Raw genomic sequence first — 24,661 nt, forward strand, 5'->3', positions numbered from 1 at the left:
ATTATAAAATAGCATTTATGTGTTTCTGGAAACGTATGGTAATATAAACATTTTGTTGCTATGTTACATTTGAAGTATTTCTTCTCCTTAATATTGTATTGGCGTTTTATCCTCATATTGTCCTTTTGCTTTATATAATTGCGTTAAGGGGGATATGTGTGGGTACAGGTATGTGGTTATGTCATAGTGGGCAGAATGTGGAGAAGGAACAGGATAGTTATCAGTGCGGCAGTTGCTGCCTAGGTTGGAGAGCTGATGGTTTAATAAAGAGTTGGCGTACCTCCACGTCTGTTAAAGTGGCGTCCTTTTATACACCCAGATGGCAAAGAGCCAAGTCTGGACACCCTGAATCCTAGACAGCAACCGGTAGACAGAGGAGATTCTTGTGTCATTTCTGGGGAAAGATTGGTTCATGTATCTCTCATTTTTGAAGGTAGGGTGGGTTTCGAGGAGGAACAATTGAGCATTTCTTGAATCTCGGTTGGCACCAGAATTTTTCAGTTTCTCTGAGAGGTACGAGGGTAAAGAGGAGTGGTGCAGGCAGTTTTAATTTTAACTCTTGCCTCTATGGGATGTCACTATCGCCTGGAAGCTGTCGCTAACTGCTGTTAGCGGCAGCTTGGTAATTGGGCGATAAAAAAATCGCCGCTTTGTCAGCAAAAAGTGCCGCTAATGCGGTGATGAAGCCCTTGCTAATATGCCCCACTGTTTGTAGTATTGTTCAACCAGGTTTCGGTGAGGACCAGGATGTCGATCTTGTAGTCAATGATCATGTTGTAGATCTCAAGTAAGTGTTTGACTGCAGAGCAGCAGTTGTGCTGCAGGCAAGTAAGGGGGGAAAGTGGAGTTTGTTCTCAGTTTGACTGAGAGAAAGAGTGGTAATATGGACCAAATTAGAGAATAAATTGCGATTTTGGCGGATAAAGGTATGGATCTCGCGTATGATTCAAGATAATGGTAGGGATAAGAAAGATATTTTGTATTTGGCTAGGGAACCAAATGTCGGAGGCATTGGTCTTTTTAAAGCTTTTCACAAGGTTGTGTATTTCATTCTCCTTGAGTCGGGAGTATGCATGTTTGGGTCTGGGGTAATGATTATCCCTAAGGTTCATGTTTGGAAAGGCGCTCTTGAACTGCATTGGTTGTGGTTGGTAGCATTTCTGAGAGGCAAGCAAATTGCTGAAATGAGAGAAGGCCTGGATAAAGATGTCTATTATCTTTGTGAGATAAGATATAGAGGACAGGAAAGCAGAGAAAGGGGGCCAGTGGTAAACAGGGGAGGGCTGAGGCTTATGTGGTAGGCATTGGAATGGGCTTCTGGTCCTGAGAAGTCAGATGAGAGTGGGGTGGAGTGGACAGAAGTGGAGAGAGAGAAGGTGAGAGGGTTTCGGAAGGTGACTGCTCCTGGTGGGTGTTTAAGTAAGATCAGAAAGGTTGAGAAGTGGGTTAGTTGGGAGGGGTCTGAGAAAGATACTGTCAACCAAGACCAGGATCTCGTCACGCACTTGAATCGTAATTTTCCTGTTTGTATTTTTTGTTTCATTTTTCATGTTTTTATTGTGAAGCTTCTGTTTGGCTGTGTTGTAAATAAAATATTAGAGGCCCGATTCACAGAGGAAAAACTTAGACCTCATGTCTAACTTTAGACCTGAGGTCTAAACTTAGACCTGAGGTCTACACTTAGACTTGAGGTATAAACTTAGACCTGAGGTCTAAACTTTGACTTGAGGTATAAACTTAGACCTGAGGTCTAAACTTTGACTTGAGGTCTAAACTTACTAAAATTACACTTGAGGTCTAAACTTATACTTCAAGTGTAAGTTTACCTTTGTGAATTAGGCCCTAAATTTAGTAGTCAGATTATAAAAATGAATTGAATTGGAGTGAAAGTATTGTCTTCTTTTCTGTGAGTTGAGGAAGAGGTATCCTAGCTCATGGCGTCTTCCTTGTACACAACTCAGGTTACACAAACAACATCAACCAGGCTACATTAGCTCTTGCCCCACCTTCACATGTCTGGCAAAGGCAGCCTACGCCATCCACAGACTTGAGATCACTCCCTTCAGCTACTGATTGTTGTAATTGTCATTCATTAGTCGTCAGCCAAGGACTAATTGTTCATGAAGCATGGAGTTTGACCATTACACTAAAGAACATGGGTGTCACTTTGACACAGCAGCTATCTGGATATACAGAGGGAGAGGTAGGCTTTGTGCTTCTTTTAGGTGGTAAGAATATTTGTTAACTTTGGAAAACGACCCTTCCAGCATACTAATCATTTCACGTATCCTTTAATCTGCCATCAGGTACTTTGGTGGACAAATTAGTAAGTGTGTGTGAAGCTTTGTAAATGCAATTTTACAAAGCTTTTCTGCATATTGTGCAGCGAACGGGTTTCTATAAGACTATTTAGACTATTTAGAGGGGTCTCGTTTAGCCTGCATTTTGTGTCATCTTATCTTTGCCTAATTTGGCATACATAGACAAAGAGTACGAGAATTAGCTCACACAGAACTGCGTTCCACAGTCTAGTTTAGATGATGTACTTTTTTTAAGAACTACAACTTTCTGCAGTATGAAACTATTCTTCTATTCTCCACAGCAATTAGTTTGGAAGAACTATAGTTTTACCTTTAATGTTTTCAGTTGCTGTATTGTGGTTTCACATTGCTGTACATTTTAGATGTAAGAATTACTATTTTAGTGGCAATCACTTTTTCCTGCAGGGATTGAAATCTGTAATGTGCAAATTGCACAGATATTTGAGAAGCAGGTACATTACCCCCTATGCTGTACATTGCCAGCTTAGGGACCCAAAAAGGTAAGTGGAACTTAAATTAGGAGAGTGATTTTGTGTTGGAGAAAATGCCATTTCTTTAAAAAAGTAGATATTTTAAAAGTTAAGAAATATGCTTAATACATTTGGCTACTCTATGTGGGGCTACGTGAGACATGCCTTAAATGTTCACCATTTTCTTATTTATTCAGCCACCAGAACCAGTGTTACACATGTATCGGAGGGCTGTACTATGTCTGTGTTTGTAAATTACACACAACAAATAAATGATCATTTGACAATGATGCAACTGGGTGAATGTGCGTCTGTCTGTATATTTCTTGTGGGAGTTTGTGTCCCTACAAGCATGCTCTCTCAGTGTGCCTATAGTAGCGCCTGTCTGACCTGCCCTGTAAAATAAACTCGACCTAATTCCTTTGTGTTATGGCAACTAAGAAAACTAGCATTGACCAAGTTTCCAGCCTCTCCCATACCGTTCTCTTCTTAGAACACCTTTCAGTATTAGTGCACTCTACAAACTGCAAATATATGAATCAGAAGGCTGAGCGTTGAGCATTATGGCATTCTAGGATATGCCAGCTGGTTCTCCCAACACACCTGGAGCTTGCAAAAACCTCTATAAATCCCTCGGCCTTCCACGGACACTATTAGTCTACCTGGAACCATGCATACATTTCAATACACCGTAAGTGCACCTAGTATCTCCTTCTCACCTGTTCAGCTTCTTGACTGCCACATCGAAGCACCAGTCTATGTGCTGGACGCCGGACCCTGTAGATGTTGCCAAAGTTGCCCCCGCCAATCAGCTGCCAGCCGGACAGTTTTTCTTCCGGTATTTTTTCACAGTCTGGGAGTGCCTTAGCCATTCTGATTTTGTTGCAGAGCACAGAGCGTGGTTAGGGTAACCAGATGTAATGCATGATGGATGATGGAGTGGCCTGTAGAAAAAAGCATAAGATCCAGAACTGAGGTACTGCAAATAGCTATTCAAGGTATTTCAAAATACACTCAAATGCTCGTTCAGTGAAATGTGTGAGTCTAATGGCCATGTTTGCTTTGTCGTTTATTGCAATATATACTCAGCTGTCCTGCTTCAATGTTTTTTTTTTTAATTAAATGTATATGTTAATTGTTCTGTTAAGTTAAACAGAATTTATAAAGCGTAGGATACACACACTGGTCTCTTAGTGCTAGAAAAGATGAAAAGACAAAACTGAGTAAAGTCCAGTATAGAGATTTTTCCTGAATAATGAGTATGAATGAGACACAGCCATTCGTCTGAAAGATCAGGAAGAATCAGTCTGGGTTTATGAAGATGAACACCACAAGACACTACTGCCAGCATTTCGCTCTCCTGTTTCAAATTGCAGTCACATATGACTCCTACGGATTTACCTACTGGCTTCGGAATAGGAAAAGGGCCTAAAGGAAGAAGACTACACTGGTTCCCCAATATTAGTGCCTCTATTTTAACCAAATGTATTTTCAACCAGTTGTAGTCCATCCAGTATTTGATGTCACATAGATAGTTATTAAGTTTCATGCTGGGAGCAGTCCTCATTAAGATGAATAATAAGCTGGGTCTTAAGCACAACCATAGATTCTAATCGAGCTCGACAAAGGAAGGATGTAGATATTAATGGGAAGTGGAAATGGAGCCTTGAAAGACCCCCAGAGGGAGCGTTTAATGTTTTTCAAGTTCCGTAGGTAGGACTATTGTTGCAGCAATTGTATCTGCAATAGATGTTGACCACTTCAAATAGGTAGCACAGCCTTTACTAGGATAGATGAAATCAGGAGGAGAAAATGTGGCATTCAGCATACTATCTGATACTTTGTGCCACTTTCTGAGTGTGAGTGTGGTATTAAACATGATAAATTTCTGAAAATTAATCAGATTAAAAAGCGGTCAGTCCATATTTGCAGAATTGATATGGGGGGTGGTAATTGAGTCAGGGAAAGCCCAGGTGCCATTTAAAGATTGACCTGCATGTCAGTGGTAAAATGAACAAGTAGAACAAGTCCATGGCCCAGATTAGAGTCCTGGGGCAAGATGTACAAAACATTTTTGGGGTCGCAAATGGCCCGATTGGTACAATCAGGCTGTTTGCAAGCGCAAACATGTTTTTTTAAATGTACAAACACCAAATTGTGATTCAGTAACTTCTTACCAAATCGCAAGCTAGGTTTGTGACTAAATACAGATTTAGGATTTGGAAGGGGCGTGTTTGAGGTGTTATTTCCAAGTCCCGAATTGCAGTGGTATGTATTAATGTTTTACAACCAAAATGCCGGTTCAAAATATTAATATTTTACCAACACCTCAAAGGTATCCCTCTTCCCCTTTGTAAATGATAAAAAACATTTTTTTCAAGAGTTGGTAGGGTCCAGATGGACCACTACCTACTCTTATAAATAGCAATTACACTTTTAATTTGTTTAAATGCATTCCGTTTTTAAAAAAAAGGAAAACATGGTTGCTATTAACGAAAACGTATTGCTTTATTTAAAAGCAAAATCACAGACATGGTAATTTCCTGGCCTCAGCATCCCACCATCCCTGTGATGGCTGCAATTCCTAGTGGGTCATAATTTGCAATTTTCCTCTTTAATATTCATGAGGAACGTCGGATTGCAATCCATTCCTGATTAGTAATTTACAAAACGACCTATAAGTACATAGTCCGCTTCATAAATTACTACACCGATCGCAAATTGAAACTAGTATTTTTCAACTAGTTTATATACATCTGGTAGCAGGTCCATACAGTGTCTACCGACTATCGTTCTACATGTTACCTTGCTATGGGGCATATTATGAAGCCAGGCGATAAAATGATCGCCGCTTAACGGCAGAAAACTGCCGCTAAAACGTCGATAATGGGCTTGATAATATGCTCTATGGAATTCCAATTGAAGCTCAGGTTAGACGTCCTTCACATCTAACATGGGCTTCAATTGGAATTCCATAGAGCATATTATCAAGCCCATTATCGCCGTTTTAGCGACAGTTTTCTGCGGCGATAATGTTATCGACTGGCTTGATAATATGCCCCTTTGATCGCTGGCACTGATTAGCATGCCTCTGTCTTCCTCAAGAACTAGAACACTAACTTATTGCCATTATTGTCCCAAACCTAATCATAAAGTTACTGCACCTGCTAGGTCTCATTTTGCTCAGCTTTGTAGGAAGATGTCCTTAAAATGCAGCAATCTTGAATAGGCTGAACAAAGCAAGCTTTTGTTTTAGGAGGGTACACCTGTTGGAATGGGTTACACATTGGGTTGTAGAGCATTAAAAGTATCTAGACTTCAATCAATTTGCCTTTAAGAGGCTGGTAGAGGTGAGCCGCCTCTCTGAAGCCACCCAAGTTGGGTTCCTTAAAGGGATCATAGGTCATTCAACTTGCTAGTCAGTGTATACTTTATATATTATCTTTATGTTTAATAGTGAAGATATTGGTGTAGATGGAGATCCTGGCAATAGTATTTGGTGCCAAACCTTAACTTCACCAAACGTCAGTGCACAGAGAAATTTTATTTTCAACTTCTGCAAGGTGTAAGTAAGAAAGCACTCTATAATTAGCAATACAATTTAATGATTGGCCATATCCAGATTCGCCCCTGTAGTCTCCTACTAGAGGTGGTAAATCTTCGAAATTGTTCCTTAAGTGAAGCAAACAGAACATGTTCTAAAATGTCTCGGATTATGTTTACTTTGATTTAGCGACGTACTCTCTATTGGTGTTTATGTCACGATCTTCCATTTGAAAATGAATCACTTGTTTGGCAAGTCAAGCACTCTGCATCTTCTAAGAATTTGCAAGAAATATGTTGAAAGATACAACACCTTATTTTTTCATTGATTTATTAGATTAGTACACTTTCAGATTATTCAGGAATCTCACATGATTGGCCAAGTGCCCAAGTTATTGTGGTTGCCCAGCCAATTAGATGCCTGATTTTTGTTGGTTACAAATATTAACAGCTCATATGTCCATGCTCACAAAGTGGTGCTCTTGTTTTTCAAAGCACAAGTGTGAAAATGTTAAAACCTGTTTATGGCTGTAGCACACAAGCTCAAAGGAGACATCTGTGGAGGCTGTTGTGGCACTAAATTCAATGGGTTTGTGGTCGTGCACAAAATAGTCAGTTTTTCAAGTGTAGTGTTCTTTCTTGTGGCATCGCTTATGTCGTTTTTTGTTAAGTCATCCATTTTGCTCTGCCATTATTCGTTACGTTTTTCCTGTAAAGAGTTTTTCATGTTTATTGTGATACATACCTGTAACCCTTCAAAACGTGCCCTTATGAGCATAATATTGTTGATTTCACCAAGTGGTCATTCATTCCGACTCATGTCTGTTCAATGTATCCAATTGTTTATTTTGTCTGTTTATAATTTACTTGCAATGTGGTTCTATTCACGTAGCCATGACTGACTTCCTTTAATGTTCATTGACAGAAGTTATTCTGTGTTGCCGTCATTCACCTTGCCTCATCTGAGAGTTGAATATAAATCCTTGGTAGCTGTGGTTTAAGAAATTGCACAACCCCACATACCTAGGGTCAAAGTGTCTATAACTTTCTTAAGTATCAATCCAGGTGCTCACATGACATCCCACACCCAGCAATCACTATGGTGTGCGTTAATCATGAACCATAAGGTTTACAATCAATAAACAAAGAACAAGTGATACCGACGCACGGCACACACAGCATTAAGTCCTTTATGCAGGAATTCGTGGATGTTTTATTCGAAAGTTCCAGAAGTGTTTATTCCATAACAATCTAAAGTTTCACCTAGACCTCGATTGTGAACTCGTATACAACAAAGGGCAGCCGGAAGACGTTTAATCACAAAGCAACTTTTCCAAGGCTGCAATAGTTATGCAAATATGAAAATGTGTATCTTGGAAACCTTGAGTTCATAATGATCATAGCTTGTCGGAAGAAAAAGAGAAAAGAAAAGGGGAGGCCCGAATGTGCATGTGCTCGTACCAGGAGAAAATGTTTCGAAACAACTAATATGGAAAGCAAAAGACAAAGACCAAATACCCAATGTGAATGAGGAAAAAAAATATTTACAATGCATGAAGGCATAAGTCCAAGTGGAACATGAATAACACAGAATGAAGCAAAAAAATGAGTTAGAACCCTCTCACCAAGTGGGGCCCCTGCATAGTGGATATGGTGCACTTGGTTACCTGCAGTGGTCAGTTTATTGCTGGATGTTGGTGCTTAACATTTTTTGGGGCAGATTTACGTTTCCTGGCGTATCCCTGCAAATCAGCAGGGATGCGCCAGGAAACTTGCGACATGCATCTCAATCCTTGCGCCACCACGGATGTGCCGTATTTACAATGCGGTGCATCATGGCGCAAGGAAATGCAGATGCGAGTCGCATCTGCTGCCGTAAGGTTGGCGCAGTGCTGGAGTTGTGTTGCGGGCGCGACGCAACTCCAGCACTGTGCCAACCCTGCCTATGTCTAACATGGTGCGTCAAGCCTTACGCCTGCTTCAAGCAGGTGCAAGGTTTTGACGCAGGGGGGTCGGAAAAGTGACTGAGTGATATCTTGTAGATTTCACTCAGCCACTATTCAGAGGCGTTCCTGCGCCGGAACGCCCCCCCTGCGCCAAAACGCCCACATGAAACCTGACGCAGGTTTCATGTGGCGCAGGGCTTTACAACGTGACGCATCTCCCTAGATGCATCACGTTGTAAATACCCCGCAGCATGGCACTGGCTTTACGCCGCCACTGCGTCACATAAATGACGCAACAGCGGCGCAAAAGTGGCGTACGGGGCTTGTAAATCTGCCCCTTTGTGCTTTAAGTCATCCTGCGCTACGTAAACTTTATGTTTTTTCAAATGGCATGTTTCAGTATTGTTCATGCCACATGTGATTACACTCCTGAATAGGGGGTACTGTGAACTAAGTGCATGCAGTAGTCAAGCTGAGAGTCAGTCTTTGTCATTGGGCACTAAATGTCATGCTTTACGTCATCAAGCATTCTCTAAAACGTTTGCTTTAATCCATGTGGTGTGTTTCAGTACGGTTTATGAAACCCATGTATTGTGGCTACTGTGAGCTAAGTATCTCAGGTTCTGATGAAGGGGCATAATTTCAGAGCTCTGGAGTCGAGACGTAAGGTAGTGCGAGTTTCTCACTGTGCCTGTCACTGTCATAAATATTATTTAGACTATCTGCTAATCACATTTTTGGCCTCAATGAGCAAAGGCTGGATATGTGCCAATTTCTTTTTTTTTTAAACGTATTTTATTTGTCAAAAGCACATAGAGCGGAGCTCTGTAACCCAGAGGTGTCCGTAGCATCAACATACAGTATCATGACTTTGACACTTTTGCTTATATATGGAAAGAATATTGTAAAGACTTGCAATTAAATCAAAACAAAAGAACATAAAGAACATACAACACGCCCACCCCCTACCCCCTCGCACTGGTAACCAAGCATGATCGGAATTTACAGTCAGAGCAACAATCCTACGCTCACCACAGTTTATTTCTAAAAAGGCTCTATCATACCAGATGTACACAAAGAAGAAATATAAACACACCCAATGACCGGGGGGAGAAGGTTAGAGCCGGTCCGAGCCCTGTGCTGGAACAGGCTCCAATTCCAGTCTCCGATAGTCTGCCCAGCGCTTCCAAATTTTGTAATATTTCCGAGGGAACCCCTCGCCACAAAGATGGGTGCCTCCAAGCCCATACAGAAGTCCAGACCTGTCTTCCAAACCGAAACAGAGGGCGCCACTGTCGCTTTTCAAGCTTTAGCAATGTCGCGCTTGGCCAGGGTAAAACCCAGGAGCATAAGACGACGTTTGTAAATATTGCCCCCAATATCGTCCATGACGTGCAGAAGAACCAGCTTAGGTGAACGAGGGAGGTCCCAACGCAAAACCTCCAACAGGCTGGTTATCACTCCCTGCCAAAACCGTGCCAGTGCGGAGCAATCCCATATGGTGTGAAGCCAAGGTACCCTCTTCATGCATGCAGCAAAGACACACCGGGGAGTCTACTAAACCCGCACTGTACAGCCTGACTCTAGTAAAATACACCCTATGGAGGTATTTAAACTGGATAAGCCGGAGGCTTATCGCAATGGCCGCCACACGAGCGGAGGCAAGGGCCTCCGTCCAGTCCTCCTCTTCTATCGAGCCCACATCACTCTCCCAGGCCTCCCGGAGATGCTGCAGAGAAGGGGAACTATGTATGACCAGGGATTGATACATTTGAGAGATCTTAAGGTCTTGGAAATCACCCATGACACTTTCGCCTCCACCAGACTGAAGTCGTCCAGCGCCTCCAATCCCGCTAAACTAGGGGAAATAGCATGTCGAAATTGCAGATATTTAAAAAATTGGGTACGTAGCATTAGAACATCTTTCTGCAAGTCCTGAAATGACTTCAAAATGGGCCCCCGCATAACACCACCCAAGGTGGAGATCCCAATCGCGTCCCAGTCACGGAATCTAGGCAAGGCCGCCAACTGCGGCAGACGTCCATTGTGCCACAGCGGGGTCTCCAGGGTCAAACGGTTCCACCAACCCATCCTCCTCAACGCCTGCCTCCAGATCCGGAAAACAAGCTGTGTGGCAGACAGCAAAGAAAGCTGCAAGGGCGCAGAATATAGGAGCATGTGCAGCGAGTGATTGCTCATAAACCATCGTTCTACGGCATAAGCCGCATCCAACCTATCCCCTTACCATCATTCATTAAGGACCAACAAGTGCGAATCCATATAGTACGAAAGAATGTCGGAAGTCACAAGCCCCACACAATAAGTGGACTAAAAACAGGTACGGAGAGCCACCCTGACCTCCCCACCCCCCCCATAAAAACTGGCCCAAGACTGTATTGACCCGGCGGAACCATCCTGGAGGTATAGGATATGGATGATTTTGTTGCTGATATAATTGACGAGGAAGAGAGACCATCTTAAAGATGGCCAAGCGACCATATATAGACAGGGGCATATGGGACCAAGACTTAATATCCTCACGCACCCTGTTCCACACTGGCACCATGTTCCTTTCCCATGAGGGCGGCTGTGAATCGGAAACTCAACACACACAGATATTTCAGCCCCACGGTGCACAACCCATACCGTGGAGGCCCATTCACCAAGATCATCCCCTCCGCCCAAGACCCAAAGGGTGGACTTTATCTCATTCATATAGAGGCCGGAGGTCTCGCTGAACACCTGCATGATGCGCAGCAGCCGCAGGCCAGTCCTGTCCAAATTGGTAAGAAGAAACAACACGTCTTCGGCGTAAAGGGCTATGCGATCCGACAACCCATCGGACCATTCGAGACCAGCCACTTGTGCATCTATGCGCACCCAGGCAACCAGGGGCACCATGGCCAAGGCGAACAGATATGGAGACAATGGGCAACCTTGCCTGGTGCCTCGACCAATAGTAAAGACCGACGAGATAGAGCCCGCCACGCGTACAGACGCCGCTATGTTGGTATAGAGTAGGGTTAAATAAGACAAGAAGCGAGGCCCCAAATTCAACCTGCACAGGAGTGCAAATAGATACTCCCAGCTCAATGAATCAAAGGCACAGTCCCTGTCCGCGAGCAACAAAGCCGCACGCACCCCAAGGCCCCTAGCTGCCGCAATAGCTGCATGCGCTCTGCGAATATTGTGGCGGGTCACCCGCTGGAGCATAAACCCGGCTTGATCCGAATGAATTAGGGAAGAGATATGGGTCCGGAGACGGTTGGCCAATGCCTTGGCCAGGACCTTGGCGTCAGCGTTGAGGAGGGAAATGGGGCGATAGGACACGTGGTGTTCGGGAGGTCTACCGGGTTTATGAAAGACCACCACCTCCGCATGCCGCCAGTCACTGGGCAGAAGACCGTGCTCCCTGGCTTCCTCCACCACTTGCGGTAATGAGGGCCGAGTTGTAGGAAATAACGTTTAAAAAATACATTCGGGAAACCGTTGGGACATTGGGCCCTCCCAGGGTGCAACTCCCAGAGGGCGGAGCCCAGTTTGTCCTCTGTGAGTGGACGGTCCAGTTCCGCGCTAACCTCATCTGACAGGGCCCTAGGCGGGAGATCATCCAAAAAATGGCCTATCACCTCTGCCGGCAGACATTTCATAGGAGTATACAGGTCCGCATAGTACGCCGCAAAGCTCTCTGCAATGGCCGACGGGTCCAAGATTGGCATCCCATTTGGTCTGATAATGCCGGTGGGAACCTGGGAGCCCGACGCACCTTGACACAATCTGTGTAATAACTTGCTTGACTTGTCTCCCCACTGGTATAACCTGCTCCGGGTCGCCAACCAAGCCTGGCGGGCTTCGTCTAGCAAGAGAGATGAGTAGTCTTGTTGCGCAAGCAACAGTTGGCGGCAGACCAGCCGCCCCCCGTTCCTGCTACGCCGCTCCAGATCCATAATTGTAGCTTCAGCCCGAATGAGAGACTCCCGACGGACGCTGCGAAGAGTGGGCTTCATTGCCTCCCAAAGAGATTCCGCTGCAGGTACCGACCCTACATTATATGATAGGTATCGATCAATGACCTCCTCCATACGCTCCCTGTAATCTGCATTCTGAAGATTCCATGTCGAAAGGCGCCACTGGAATGGCCCCCGTGCCAGACCCGCGCACAACGTAATGGCCACTGGCGAATGATCCGAGAGCCCACGGGGGAGGATATCCGCTTCAACCACCCGGGAAACAAAAATGCAGTCAACGCGGGAGAAGGAGTGGTGGACCGCTGAGAGATAAGTGTATCCCTGGGTCGTACCATGCAACCAGCGCCACGGGTCAACCCAATCCTGGGCCACCACCAAGGAGTGGAGCTTGGTGGGATGGCGAGCCACATTCCAGCTCAGCACGCGCAGGGACCCCAAAGAATCTAGTGGTCTACCCGACAGAGCAACCATGGAAGGGCTTCATGCATATGGAGAACACTGGTGGCCCCAGAAGGGTAGCGTAGCAAAGCTCCGACATGCAATGGATCAGTGCGATTAAGAAAAACAACTCACCTGAACAACCCAACAAACTCACCTCCCCCCACCCTACACCTCAATAACAGTGAAGTATCTGTCACGGCAGGCAGAGCAGGCTGACCCCAACAGGAGGTACCACATCTCACCCGCCAATGGATCCCCACATTACAGCCCATTGTCCTCTGGCCCCTATCACTGTCTGTGAATGTCCAGCAGAGATACCGGCCATCTTCGGTCTCCTCCGGCCAAGTCTAAGCTCCTGAGGACTTTAAGTGTATGAACACAAATACCGATCAATCAGCTGGTGCCACTTATCTTGAGGCAGAACCCACACATGACGGGGCATAGCCGGACTTGGACCGCCGTCTGGATCTTAAGCGTCGAGACCCCTTCCCCTTAACAAACGGCAGATTTCGAGTCGCCCCACTCGAGGATGAGTCAGAGCCTCTCCCGGGTGGCGAATGAGGGCGCAGCCGCACCATCTCATCCATCCACTGGAACAACTCCCCTGGGGAGTCAAAAAAGTGAGTACGAGAGCGATAAACGACCCGCAATTGGGCCGGATAGAGCAATGCATAAGGAAGCTTGAGTTCTCGAAGGTAGGCCTTGGCCGCCAGGAATGATTACCGCTGCTGTTGGACCAGTTTAGTATAGTCAGAAAATATCAGGATACGGGCATTGTCATACAGCAAGGGTTCTTTGGCCCTGGCCTGTTTCAGGATAGCGTCCTGGTCATGATAATTAAGCAGTTTCGCAATCACTGGCCTTGGGCGAGCCCCCGGCGGGGGTTTCTGCATCAGGGCCCTGTGGGCACGCTCAACGACAAAGCATTTGGATACGGAGTCTGGGGGTAGCCAACTCTCCAGCCACTGGGTAAGGAACCGCTCCATTTCTCCAGACTCACACCCCACCGGAAAGCCAACAAAGCGGAGATTGTTGCGTCGGGCCCGCCCTTCGGCCTCCTCCACCCTGGATGCCAGGCCCTACTGGGTACTCTCCAAGGACGTCACTCATTGTTGCAGGGTGGCCACCACGTCCTCCACCCCCGAGATTCTCGTTTCGGTCTCAGTGATACGTGCCACAGCATTCCGCAGGTCCTGGCGCAGCAACATAACATCGGATCCCACCGCCCCAATTTTTGCATCAAGGGCGTCCCTGGACTGTGTGATGGCTGCCAGGAGGGTGGCATTGTCCGGCACATCGCCATGGGCCCCTCCCAATGCCGCCGCGGGGGCACCAGAGCCAGCAAATGTATCCAATGTGCTCTGCTTGGACGAGCCCCCACCGGTCTTGTCTCTCGTCATGAAGGGCCAAGTGTGCTCTTGCAATACCAAGTGGTCAGACACCGGAGCGCCCGTCCCTCGTCAACAGGTCAATACAAACGCTGCACAGACTGCGATGGTGCTGGGCAGCGGCCCGATCTGGCCGCCAAAATTACCACCGTGAAGACAGGGCTCAGGGCACACACCACGGGGCCACCACCAAACAAGCAAGCGGCACCGTCCACACCCAAAAGGGAACCCCCGCGGCCCGACCGGTCTCTAATGTGGGGGAGGGGAAGACCCGCCAGCCCCCACGCCAGCAGAGAGACGTGCAGGTCAGCACGCACGTTTGTCCGGGCCTCAATATGCCAGACGTCTTAACTCCACACCCCCAGACAGTGTCCTCCAAGCAGGCGAGCCAACCGCACGGGAGGGGTATGGGGGAGCCCCGAAAAGTCAAGAAGCAAGGTACAGGACCAGAATATCAGGCCGCTCCGCACAGTGGCCGCTGACTGCAGGCTCAATAGTGGGACACAGGGAATTCACCCCAACAACTGCAGGCCCACCTAGAGGCGCCCCCAAGGCCACCAGGGGAGGCAGGATACTTGTCTCACAAAGGTCGCCAAACAACACCCCCACGCAGCCCAAAAATGCCGCCGAACCCCCGCACAAACCTGTGGAGAGGGGGGGAGACAGAATGAGACCCACACCAGGCGTTAGTCCGCACAACATTTCAAGCTCCCAAAGGGCCCCAACGCCCCAGCAGGGCCAAGGCCATCAAAGGAGAAAAATCACACCGGAGGGAGGCCACTCACTCCGCTCCCGAGGGCATCATGGACATGGTGGCGACCCGCAAAGCATCCACAAGCCGCCAAGGCACCTCTCCCCTGCGGCCCGAACTGACTGCCGAATGGGGAGGATCAGCCCAGTGATATAGAAGGCGGGGGACAAAGGATGAGCTCCAGTGGTTATGTAGTGTCCCGTACAGCACACCCCACAAGGCAGACCAAACGCCACAGCTCCACTCACCCCGGGACACGCCAGGGGGGCAGCACGCAAGGTCGTGTTCTCCTCGCCGTCTTCAGGCCTCCGCGGCGGACATCACTGCAACGCCGCCCCAAAACACCGCTCAGGGCGCGTGCTGGTGCACGCAATGGTGCACGTCCTCGAGGTCTCCAAACAACCCCGGGCAGGGCCGCCGGGAGGCCAAGAACTCCGCAGCCGGGGCATCGCAAAGTGGCGGCGTCTTTACCAAGTGTCTCCTGGTCTCCTGCACACTCCCCCCGCGGTCCGATCTGACCACCGAGCGCGGGGGGGTCCACCCTGCGGGGAGACAAGCACGCAGCACTGAACAGGCTCCGGCGAGGATACGAAGATCCCGCACAGCGCCACTCAAAAGGGTAGACCAGCCCACGCAGTTCCGCCCACACCTGAGATCGCCAACAGGGCCATACGCAAGGCGGTCACAGCACCGTCTCCAGGCCCCAGGGGCAATCACTGCCACCACGCCGCCTCAGGATATGGTGCTGGTCCGAAATCACCCAGGCAAGCAGCACCGAGTCCCCACACCTCCAAAATAGCTGAGCTGAGGATATTTATGGCCGGAGGAGCAGGATCAATGAAGGATGATGTATAGGGCTGGACGGAGCTTACTTAGCACACGTCCGCCATGCTGGCTTGCTAAGCCACGCCCCCGATATGTGCCAATTTTATTACAGATTTGTGTAAAAGTCTGTGAAGGTGGGCTCAGCTTTTGAAATAGTTACTGCAGCTTAGCTTGTACGTCTAGAGTGTTCTTCATGTTACTGACATTCCTACTGTCTATAAGGTGATAGATAGATAGATAGATAGATAGATAGATAGATAGATAGATAGATAGATAGATAGATAGATAGATAGATAGATAGATAGATAGATAGATAGATAGATAGATAGATAGATAGATTTCCACTGGAAATAAACAAAGGTTTAATGGGCGGCATGGTTAGGGGAAAATGCCAGTTAAAACATACCATTTTAAACAAACAAAATTTGATCCCAAGTATATATTGTGCCCCAAACTACAATTTGCGCCACCCCCTTGCACAATGCTGTCATCAATGAGGTCACATCAGATGTTGCAGTGATGCTATTAATGACGTCAAAGAACATACCATGAGTGATGCAATATAGGAGGTAATTAACAGTGCATGGCGAAGGGTTGAGTTATAGTTACTTTAGGGTACAATATATAGACTTTCCATTCCATTTTTCTTCAAAAAACAAACTTTTGCAATATATAGTGTATTTTATGGGGATATCCACAAACCCTGGGTATCTTTAGAATGCCCAGGATGTTGGGAAAAAATGATTAAAGCTTGGCAAGGACATTGTTTGTGGAAATAAAACTTGTAAAGGTTTAAGTACGAACTACTGCGAATAGCCAAAAAAGGCTTAGCACTGGGGTTATGGCAGCAGAGTGGCAAGGCTTAGCAGCTGTACAGCAATTTCAGAAGGTGCTAGCAAAGCCAACACGTTCCCAAAGGTGACACCTACTGGCTTTCCCAATTCTTATTATTTTTCTGTTCATGGTTCTGTATCTGGATGCACCTCTTTTCATAGATTCAATCATTGCAGATATATTAGAAACTATAGTCCTGTTCAATGTCAGGTATTTGCTTCACAAATGGTACAAACTGTGATCTCCTTCATGTTCTCTATTGCTTCTTGTTTAATACATATGAACCAAAACTTTTCTTGCAAACTGTGTTACTCGGACGATGATTTATTTGTTTTGAGTGACTGACAATATTGCCCTCTTTCTGATCATTTTGTATAACATGTGTTGTCCGAAGTGTCATCTCTGTTTAAATAAAAAGCGTGTTGTGTCATATTCTTGTGTTTTGTCATAGAAAGCGATAATGTTAATCTATATTCCAAGTGGCACACTCTTAACCCTTTCCGTGCTTGTGACGGAGCGGTTCCGTCATGCGCGACGGTCGCTCTGTGCGCATGACGGAACCGCTCCGTCACGGCCCCGCCCGCGCACGGAACCTTCAGCGTGGCGCGGAAATCCGCGCCGTGCTGAAGGGGTTAAACAGTGTAGAAGCCACCGGTTCAGTTTACTAACTTGTGGCCAGATGTAAGACCGCTTTTAGAGGTTGCAAACAGAGAATCAGGTTTTAGCATGTACTAACGCTATTTTGCGAATCTGTAACCTTTTACCGACTTCCAAATTGGGGTTTGCGAGTCGGTATTAGGAAGTAGCGTGGCATGGGCATCCCTTCTTAATAGTGAGTCGTAGGGGCATGTATGAATGTTTTGCGACGGGAATGCGGTCACAGAACATTCATATTTTACAGACTCCGTGAAGGAGGTGGTAACCCATTTACAAACAGGAAGGGGTCCTTCCCCTTTGTGAATGTAGGCACCAACATTTTTTAAGAGCAGGCAGTAGTCTCACAGACCACTGCCTACTCTTAAAAAATTCAAAAGTAGGTTTTAATTTCTATCATTGAAATGCAGCCCGTTTTCCTTCAAGGAAAACGGGCTGCATTTCAATGAAAAAATATAGCTTAAGCAGCGTGACAAGGTCTGCTAACCCCAGTAGGCCACCATCCCTGTGATTACATGCCATTCCCTATGGGTCGCAAATTGCGACCTGTCGCATGAATATTAATGAGGCAGGTCAATTGAGCCCCGTTGGGAATTGCTAAATGTGTCTGAAACACATTAGTACATCGCATTTTGTGACTTCCTAATTACAAATCACAAAAAGTCGCAATTAGAAAGTCACAAAATGCATCAGTCATAAATCTGGCCATAAATTCCATTAATTTCAATCTAAAAAAATATAGTAGCTATCGTGTTTCTAGAGCCATTACAGAGTGTAGAACCATAAGCACTATGCGTTTCACAAAATACCCCTTAATCAGGGCATTGTTATGTAAAACGTATATCGAAAATCGAATAATATCCTATGTTAACCTCTGCAACCACACAGCATACATTTATTTTGTAATTAACAAACAATCTGCACTGATACACACTCTGCATGGCTGTCCTTGCGTGATCAACCAATTCGAGTACCTATAGCAAAATGTAGTCCATAGGGAATCTCAGTTCAAATATTTGTCCTACTGTAATGTAAACTTACGGGTCCCATAATGGTAGTAGTGAGATAGTAAACTATTGGACCCAAAATGTTTCATACATACAGTTAATCATCTGGCTTAAGTGGGGTTAAGGTAAGAGCTTTTCTTGGACCTTCTTACTACAAATATTTAGAATGAGGTAGACCTCACAATTTCACACTGAAGCCACTGTAGTTACATATATATTGTGGACACTGATTGCAAGGACAGAACAGCTCAAAGAAAATATGTTTGTAAACTGTAAAATGTAATGACAGAAATAGAAGTTAAGTCCTTACGAACTGCTGGCCTCGATAAGACATGTAGTATTGTACACTCCATTCGTCATGTGATAAAAAGCACGTCTGCAGGTACCTTGTAAACGCTCACGAGATCACGGGTGCCATGATTGCTGAACACTGCTGATGGCGAGAAACAATACAGTGAGCATGGAGAGATCAGCAATATGTTCTTGGATATACAACAGACCACCTCACACTTCCTGGCTCGAGGCACACACTCCTGGCATAGCGGCAATTTATTGCCTAAACATTGCCTAAACACAGTGCTAATGTGAACACATTTGAGTCACATGGGCTGTGCCGGCATCAAGATGTCAATGATGCTGATGGGCTACAGACATAGTTCACACAACAAAGAAAGGGGGAGAAGGAAAAAAGCCCTACCTCATCCTCCTCAGAAATAGTATGTAAACACAAACAAAGAGGCAGAGCAACCGATAATCGGCCTATGTATGTTTGCAAATGTAATAGATTCAAGAGAGCACACTAATGTTGTAAAAACTGCCCTCACCCACAACAAGTTGTGGCATGCTTCATCATAGGGCTGCTACTGACGCCTCTGCGCAAAACCAACGCTAGAGGCGGAGCAATAGGGAGGGGTAAACAATACAACAGTGATAAAGACAGAAGGAAAAGACAGGATCCTAAAGTGCAGATAAATCGTGAGTTTAAAACAGGCTATGGGATATCTCTATAATAATTTTATTCCTAGACTCCCTAGTCAGAGTTAAAAAGGTATATAAAAATACCTCTTTGTTTGTGTTTACGGGCTACAGACATGCCAACGTGATTTAAGCCTTAGCAAGCCAAGCTTCACTTGTGGCCCAGTGACAGCCGTGCATGCACGCACTGCGGTGCTGGGCAACAGAATATCAACCATGAGCCTAGCCCTGGGGAGCAGGGCCACTTGTGTGAAATCTTTACCTGAGAGCCCATTCAGGTTGCTGAAAATGACACCAGCCCCTAGAACACCACAGCATGAGAGAGACGTTTCTCTGTGTCTCATTCCTTGTAAGGAAAGAGTTGTATCGTCTGTGTTCATATAATGCAGGAAGTGTGTCCTAGCCTGATGGCTACCCTGGTCTTGCTATAGGAAGAGTGCCTTGGTTCATTAGAAATTGAGGGGTCAAGAAAGTTCTGTGTTACACAGTTAACTGTGGTTAGTGGCTGATGATAAGAGATAAAGCAGGCCAACACCTAGTAAGCCAGCGCCTTTATCATCTTACGAGCATGTGTGTTCTGTATCTAAAACTATTAAAATCACACTCCTTGCACAAAGGCTTACAGGTCTTCAACAAAGCCTTCCAGGCCAACAAAAACCTTCTTGCCTACAAAATTTTGTCTCACCCATCTGAGACTCTAAAGAACAAAAACGCAGGCGTCAAGAAGAGAAATTCTCTTCAGCATTGTGCCCATATGGCATGACTTGCCCATGCACATTCATCTTCCATCTACTTCTGGTACTACCATCATCTGCATAAGAACCCTCCACCATTTTCATATTAGCTTCTTTGCCCACAAAATGTACACTCAATTTAAGATATCAGGAAGGTTTTCTACCCAGGTTATGACAGAAGTGGTCCTGTGTGCTCGGTAGGAACCCCCATTATGACCTCAATAGGTATCCCCTTTGTGATCCCAATAGGTACCCCCTTTATAATCTGTAACCCACCCACATATCAACTGATTAAGAAACACAAACACCAAATAACTGAGCACTAAATTCTGCAACAATAAAGATATTGTGTAACTCATCATCCTTTATGGATGCATTAAGCTACACAACTGAACTGTAAATTGTAATTTGTGCTTTAAAGAATTATGGCGTCTACATAAACCTTAGCAATTGGACGCTGCTTATTCATCTTCTATAGTAACCACACATCTACTGAGCCCTGTAAATAAAATATGTCTCAATATTTCCAAATTTAATAGTACTCAATTTACCAATATTAGTAAGATGGAATGCTAAATCTGCCTTATAGGATTAGGCATCTTATGAACTCAGTAACTCTCTATTTTCCCCTTGAGATATATATATATATATATATTCACTTAAAAAACCATAGGTTTCACACAAGTTATAGTTAGCTGTACATTTCACTCGTAAAAAAACAATGAAATTCCACGTTATAGTTAGATCAGGTAACTATAACTTGCGCGACCGCAATGCACTGCTGATGACGTCACATATTACATCACTTATGACATGGTCAGTGACATCACTCATGACATCAATGATGACATCTGAAATAACACATTGTGCATTGCGGTCGCGCAAGTTATAGTTACCTGATCTAACTATAACGTGGAATTTCATTGTTTTTTTACGAGTGAAATGTACAGCTAACTATAACTTGTGTGAAACCTATGGTTTTTTAAGTGAATTTGCAAGGTTTTTTAAATGCTAATTCCTAACTATAACGTGTGTGAAACCTATGGTTTTTTCAGTGAATTTGTACGGTTTTTTAAATGCTAAGTTATGTATTTATTTTTAATTTTTGCGCGCACGTTGCGCATCGCGGACCGTGCGCGCGCTGTGGGCACTCGGTGCGCTTCGCGCACCGAGCGCCCACGTTGCGCATTTCGTACCGTGCACGCCTCTCCATTTTTTACAAAATATCAATTGTTTTTTTCTCCCTTGGGGGTCCTTAGATTTATATATTAAATGTGATTGTTAATTCTATTTCTTTTCTTTTTTTTTTTTTACCGTACGCGTACGGTAAGCTTACCGTACGCGCACTCCGCGATTTTTTGTTAAAATTATTTAAAAAAAATTTCATACTTTTTGGTCCTTCGTGAACCCCCTGACGAACGCTAGGGGGTCTGCAACTCTCTTCGTTGCCCCCTTTTCATGTTATCAACCTTTGTTTTTCAGTGCGAGAGACAGAAAATGGCGGCCGATACTTTCTGATTTCGACCGATTCGAATGTTTAGTCATGTAACCACCAATCAGAATTGAGCTCGCGCACGGCACCGTACGCGTACGGTAAGCTTACCGTAAGCGCACGGAGCGCGCTTACAGATATATATATTGATTTAAATGCTATTTTCTCAGGACCTACTGAACAGATTTACACCAGACCTGCAAAAGGCACATCCCTGACCTGAGGACTACCTCTCTGCCCAATTTCAAGTAATTCTGTTCAGCCGTTCGGGCTGTAGCTCGGACTAAAGGTCGCCAGTAGGTAGTTATAGTTAGGACCTATTTTCCTTAGAAAATCTGCAACATTCTATTTGGAATAACGTTGGCGCCGATTGACGAATCTTCGCAAAATTTTCCAAACTTTTGGAAAGCTCCGGTCTGCTCCTATCCTGAAGATTTCATGGTGATTCGTCAAGCGGGGGCCGAGAAAAAAGGGGTGTCCCAAAACGCATTTTCCCCATGCATTTTCCCATAGGACCTGTTGACGCAGCTACAGCCCGAACTGCTGAACGGAATTACACCAAATTTGGCAAAGAGGTAGTCCTCAGTTCAGACTCGTGACTTTTGCTTAAATGGTGTAAATCCGTTCAGTAGTTCCTGAGAAAATTAGAGTTAAAAAGATAGATATATCTGGGCGGAGCCTAACCACACATCTCATTGTGAGATCTGATTGGCTGTCAGTACTTCATCCAAGAAGTGTTGGCAGCCATCTTGGGACCAATATACATGATAGCACCTCATTAAAAAGCATTGCAGTTAATAGAAGGTTTTAAGACTTTAGTTACATTATAAATCATTTGTTGATGGTACCATACTCATTTTAGGAATTGTGGTGTGTTCTAAGGTGATTTTACCATGTGAAAAAGCCTTCTGCTGTGATATCATGAATCATGTTTGAGAGAAAACTACTTTCTCATGCTTTTCCCACAGAGGTTTGGAAGGTGATCTATAAGCTAAACTGAGAGCATATTATCTGTAAATTCACATTATCTTTCTCAGTCATGTGAGAATGAAGTCTGACATTCTCAGTAAAACATGTACATCCAACAAGGGCAGAGACTGTCAGTTGATTCCTTTGTGTTCTACTGCAGCTTCCCAGAGTGTTCTAAAGAACAACTAGAGCGCTAATGCTCCAGCGTGGAGTGCAAAATCCCTCCCTCCGTCACAGACCAAAGATCTCACATACACACATTATCCATACGTTCGCTGGTGGGGCCCATAACACCAACATTCACTCACCATTAATCCGAGTTTCTTGGGAGGCGATTATCTTCCAAACGCTGGCATGAGAAGGAAATACCACTTTACCCTAATGAGTGACAAATCTACACAACCTTCCGATACTCATTAGGCCCTGAACTTCACCTTTAGTATTCTTCTCATAAATCGGGATGGATCAGTTAGTTGCTGATTTAGCTTAATTTCTAATTCTCTAATTAACCCTTTCGTTAACACATTTCAATGAATAAACAACCCAACTCATTTCTGTAGATATTCAATTTCAATCTTTATATTAATATTGCAAATTAAATCATTCATTTGATCAAGTTGCCATTCATATTTACCTATTCTGGCTAAATGTCGTCCTCTATGTCAAATCTGGCAGTCTCGTAAATCTATGCCCATCAAATTTAGTAAGTTCAGTTCATCAGGAGTTTGAGCATTAACTCAGTCCGTCAAAGATTCAGGCAAACAGCTGTCCTGCAGTGTCACCGTCCTCTCCGTCAGCATAATGTCAGGAAATCGAGAAAGGCCAGAAACTAACCCGCACCAACCTCTCTATTCTACCATAATTTTTAGTAAAACTCATTGACAAATTGTATCGAAAACGGGTCTTCAAATGTTCTGATTGGTCAATTGAAATCGTCTGACAGGATTCCCACCAAAATAAAGTCTCTGAGGTCATTATACTTGATTGTTCTGGTTTTTAGAAGCACATTATTGTTCTTTCAGAAAATCTGGCTTGTGTCCCAGGGCAACCTTGAAGGGTACAGTCTGGTTAGGGTCATGACGAGGCCACTGTAGCTGGCCTTAGCGCAGGCACACTTCACGCAAGCCTTGGTCGGCATCGGCAGTCGGGTTAGGCACCAAAGGCAGCCATCTTTCGATAGGCCCAAATGGTCAACTTAAGCAAAAGAAACACAAAACGTAATTAATACATAGAAATGACTGAATAAATGTTATTCCCTCACTAATACCCATATGTGTATGTATTTATCTAGCATTAAGCAACACTCAAGCGGGTTTATACTTACAAAGTAAAGCACAAATCACAAATACATCACAAAAGCGACATATATCATGCAATATTCTAATTGTCTATCATTAGTATGCGTACATATTTTAGTTTATGAATTAATAAAGTCATGCAAAGCAATCCCACGTGTATTTCAGTCATTAATAAGGTAGATTAGTTAATTCCACTTCAATCCATTAATTCGATTACGATTAATTAATTAACCTAATTAGTAAACATGCAAAATGGGGTGGGTATACAAAATTTTTGCGTAACCCGCTCCAGCAATCCCCCCTTTGGAGATTTTATCACAATGCCACCCAAAAATGTTGTTCTGTCTTACGGAATCTTTAAAATGTTTTCTTGCTCTTAATCATAATTCAGTTTCACCTACGTCTTCTCTTTTTGCTGATTCGTACATACTCTCCTTCCACTCCTCCAATTCTATCTCCTCAATCTCCCTTTCTTGTTTCTTATCTTTTCTTTTTGATTTTTCGCTTTTTACTCTTTTCTTGTTTTTATTATTCTTACAACAAATACAACCTAATCTTATCACTAAAATTATGCAAATTACACATGTTAATGGAAACAATATTTTAAGCTTTACTAAGAAATTTTTAATAGCAGCTATTTTCTTTCCAATCTTTTCCCAAACACCTTCAACCTCCAGTGGTACTATTTCATCATGCAATTCAGTAATATTCTTAATCTAAATTTCCAGATCTTTGCTTTCGTCAGGAATGTAAGTACAACAATGTTGAACCTTCAGCATTCCACAGACTCCACCCTCTTTTGCCAATAATATATCAAGGGCAAGTCGATTTTGCATTACCATAGCACGCATGGCAACCATTTCAGTGTTTACCAATTAAAAATCCTCGAACGGTGCTTGTTGACAAGCGATCCACTACTATTGATAATTTTCTAATTTTGTTTGCATTCAGAGTTATTCCCACTGCTGGTATCAATGCTTCAAAAATGTCACCTACAATTTCTGCCCAGGATTCTCTTTTACTCCGCGCTAAATGATTACTTAAA

At 44.5% G+C, this 24,661-nt stretch overlaps 1 long non-coding RNA gene across 1 annotated transcript in view; it reads right to left on the reverse strand.

Annotated features, from left to right (window-relative positions):
* The window catches only part of LOC146870308 (uncharacterized), a 28,238-nt gene extending 12,793 nt beyond the window's left edge, over positions 1–15,445 (reverse strand). Inside the window, exons 1-2 of the long non-coding RNA XR_014959374.1 lie at positions 15,077–15,445; positions 3,511–3,735 (exon numbers count right to left, since the gene is read on the reverse strand). This is a non-coding gene — a long non-coding RNA (uncharacterized LOC146870308). The remainder of the gene's footprint in view (positions 1–3,510; positions 3,736–15,076) is intronic.
* Between the last annotated feature and the right edge of the window lie 9,216 nt (positions 15,446–24,661).

Source organism: Triturus cristatus, chromosome 1_1, assembly GCF_964204655.1.
Source record: "Triturus cristatus chromosome 1_1, aTriCri1.1, whole genome shotgun sequence".
NCBI lineage: Eukaryota > Metazoa > Chordata > Amphibia > Caudata > Salamandridae > Triturus > Triturus cristatus.